Genomic DNA, 3,728 nt, shown 5'->3' with positions numbered 1-3,728 from the left:
AGCTGCTAGGTCCCTTAGAAGCCACCCTGTAAACCAATGATTCTGCTGCCAAAAAAGAATGATCAAAAATACTGGAATATGAGCTCCAGATGTGCAGGAACCGGAGGTGGGAGGGAGTAGTGAGGGCACAGCAGGCAGGTGTGGCTGTTACCTCTGGGAGAAGACGGTGTCCCTCGGACTGAACCTCCCGGGCCAGCTCAGCATCTCCCCTCCGCCATGTTCTTCTTCCAAGGAGACTCTGACATTCTCCTGTGAGAGGTGGAGTCGGCGTTCCCTCCCCTTGAGTCTGGGCGGGCCTGTGACTATAGTGGAAGTGACAATATATGACTGCAGGAGCCAGGTCTTCAAAGGTGACACCGCCTCCCCCCACCCCTTTCTTGGGAAACTCACTCTTGCAACTCAGCCCCAGGCCATGAGGAAGCCCAAGCAGCAGCCACACGGGGGGGCGGCCACAGGGACAAGCATCGCCATCAGACACGTGATAGAGAATGCCACCCGAGGGCTCTAGCTCTAGCCCTGGTGTCCTTGACGTGTCCTGTCCAAATCCTTGATCCACAGACTCTGACAGCATATAAAAATGTTTTCTTATGTCTTTTTCTGGCAGCTGGCCAGTGTGGGGATCTGAACCCGTGACCTTGGTGTTATAAGGCTGTGCTCTAACCAACTGAGCTAACCAGCCAACCACAAAAGATTTTTTTAAAGCCCCTAAATTTGCGGGTGGTTTGTGAGGCAGCAGTGGTAACTGGCACATTCACTGAAGTTTCCTCAGTTCCCCCAGCAGGATCCTGTTCCTCTGGGCGCCCACGTCCTCTGTGAGCCCCTCCACCCCCAGGTGTAAGTTCTGTCACACGAGCACTGCCTCCCCCACACCGCTGCTTATGTAAGTGTCCCCTCCCTCTGCATACTCCAAAGGGGAGTCCATCTTTGGGGCTCCCGTGATGATACACAGCACACGGCTGGCACAGAAAGGGCTAAAGGAGGGAGGGAGAGAGGAGAGGAAAAAGCAAGGGACTGAATCAGTCCTGAATTACGGCCCGCCCCGTGACGAGCCACACTGGCTGGGAACCAGGAGATCAGGACTCCAGTCCCAGCTCCCTGCTTTCTGGCTGTTGTGGTCTCAGTCTTTTCACCTGTAAAACGGGATAATCCCTCCATGCATCACAGAAAGGGCTAAAGGAGGGAGGGAGAGAGGAGAGGAAAAAGCAAGGGACTGAATCAGTCCCGAATTACGGCCCGCCCCGTGACAAGCCACACTGGCTGGGAACCAGGAGATCAGGACTCCAGTCCCAGCTCCCCGCTTTCTGGCTGTTGTGGTCTCAGTCTTTTCACCTGTAAAACGGGATAATCCCTCCATGCATCCTCCTCCCTGAACTCTTGTGAGGAGCTGGTGGAAGGGACCAGGCACGTATTCTAGGAAGGTGTTGTTTCCCCTGATCCCAGGGGCACCTGAGCCCACAGCAGGGTCTTGGGGACACCTTTCGGGGAAGGGGCTCAGCTGGTGGCTCCTGCCAGTGACTCCCCTAGTCCCAGGATGGGGATGAGGGGAAGGTGCTGAGTCTGAGTCTCCCTGGGCAGAGCAGAGAGAACAGCAGGGCACAGCCTGGTCTCTCTCACTCCAGGACCTGGGATGCCAGAAGGAGCCGAGGGCGGCTCATTCCTGGGGACCTGCAGCTTCCAGAAGCCAGTCTCCCACTGGGGTGGGGCTGCGGCCACTCTTCTCTCCCTCTTGGGAGTGTCTACAGCAGCACCCAGAGCATGCAGGTATGAGGTCTGTCCCTGACCAGGCTGCTTCTGGCCATGGAAGACCCTGCAGGCTGCTCCCCCGTCCCCCTTGAATAGGAGCTGCCTGGGGACTGAACCACCGGATGCAGAACGTGAGTGCCGGGCGGGGCTGTTCCCGGAGCCTGCACTGCAGCTGCAGCCTGCCCTGTGCAGAAGAGCAGACTCGCCCCCCAGCTGAGGGGTGCTCACCTTAATTCCTCCAGTATCTCTCGACCCCTCCTCCTTGCCATACACCCCAGACCTAGTTCACAGTAAATGGGAGGGGGCTGAGCTGAATGAATGAATCAGTCAGAGAGTCAATGAATGATTCAATGAGGAAACATCCAGCCCGGGCACTGAGTTTCACATGTTCCAGCCGGAACCCCCCCATGCTGTGCTCCTCCTGTGAGCTCTTCCTCCTATCTTTCAGGTCTCAGGGGTGGTGGGACCATGGTGTCCTCTGGGATGCTCCCTTCTTCTCCCCACCTCTGCCCCAATCAGCCCTCCAGGTCTGTCAAATTCACCTACTTAATACCCTCCTGTACTGTCCTTTCCACCCCGCACCCCACCCTGGTCAAGGCCACCATCCCTTCTAACCAATAAGACACAGAGGCCTCCTGACTCTTCTTGCCCCCACGATCCTCACCTATCCTGCAGCCCTGGTGATATTTCTAACATACACTAAGAAGGGTGACACCCCCACTCAAAAGCCTACCATGGCTCCCCAGTGCCCTCAGGGTGAAGTCTGAGGCCAAGGCTGGACTTCAGTTCTCACCACCTCTCCTGCTTTGTCAGGCACCATCACCCTCGTCTCCAACCCCCCCCTATGAAGTGGGAGCCACAGAGACCCTTCTCCACCCCAAACCCACCTGCTCACTTCTTCCCCGTCCCTCAGACCCTCCCCAGATCTTGCCTGACCAAAGCTTTTCAGGGCCCTCCCAGCCTTTCTTTCACTCCTGGTTGTGAGTCATCCATGAATGTGCTCTGGGGTGGGGCTGTCCACAGTGCCTGTGCTGCAGCCACAGGGTTCCAGGACATTCTGCCAACTTCCTTTGACCTTGGCCCAGGCCCTGCAGGTTTCCTGAGCTGTACTGGCTCCTCTGTGAGGACAGACAACATTCCAGACCCCCGACAGATTCCATGTTCCTCCTGGGGTTGGCAACTGAGCCAGGCTGCCCCTTCCTGCAGGCAGAGAGGCCAACAGCACAGAGGCCTCCTGGTGGCCCAGGAGAGGTGCCCTGATGGACAGTCAGGGCTGGCAGGCCCTTAACAAGGAGTAAAGTCACCCCTGGATTACAAACCACTGGCCTGGGCCTCACGGTGGCAGCTCCAGGGATGAGATCAAATTCCCTGACTCCCAGGCCAGGGATCCTTCCATGCCACATAATCTGGTGAAGGAAGCGGGATCAAGTCCAGTTGACCATCAGGGAAACTGAGACTTGGAGGTTATGGGGCCCGGCTCTTGGGGGCAAGATTCTAAGCTCAGCCTACCTGCCTCCCTCTTCTGTCTGCTTCATCTCACCAGGTGTGCAGTGAGGGCCCCACCTAGAAAAACGAAATCAAAGACCCCAGCTCTGCCCCCACCTCACAGAGAAGCCCCCACCCCACAGGAACACAGCAGAACGCCAGCAGCGGCTGTGCAAGGGGACACGTGAGACTTGCCAGCTGCTTCCATTTCTACAATTTCCAAAATTTCTTTGTTGAGAAGATTTTTTTCAACATCTTACTTTGAAAAACTATCAAGCCTACAGAAAAGTTGCCAAGAAGAGCTCAGTGAACAGACTAAGGGCTTAACCTCGTCTGCGACTGTTAGTGTCTCACCATGTTTGCTTTCTATTATGACTTTATTTCATTTTTTAAAATAATATTGTTTGGGGCCGGCCCGTGGCTCACTCGGGAGACTGCGGTGCTGATAACACCAAGGCCATGGGTTCGGATACCATATAGGGATGGCCGGTTCGCTCACT

Source organism: Galeopterus variegatus, unplaced genomic scaffold, assembly GCF_000696425.1.
Source record: "Galeopterus variegatus unplaced genomic scaffold, G_variegatus-3.0.2 Scaffold62, whole genome shotgun sequence".
NCBI lineage: Eukaryota > Metazoa > Chordata > Mammalia > Dermoptera > Cynocephalidae > Galeopterus > Galeopterus variegatus.
This window is presented reverse-complemented; position numbering follows the sequence as displayed.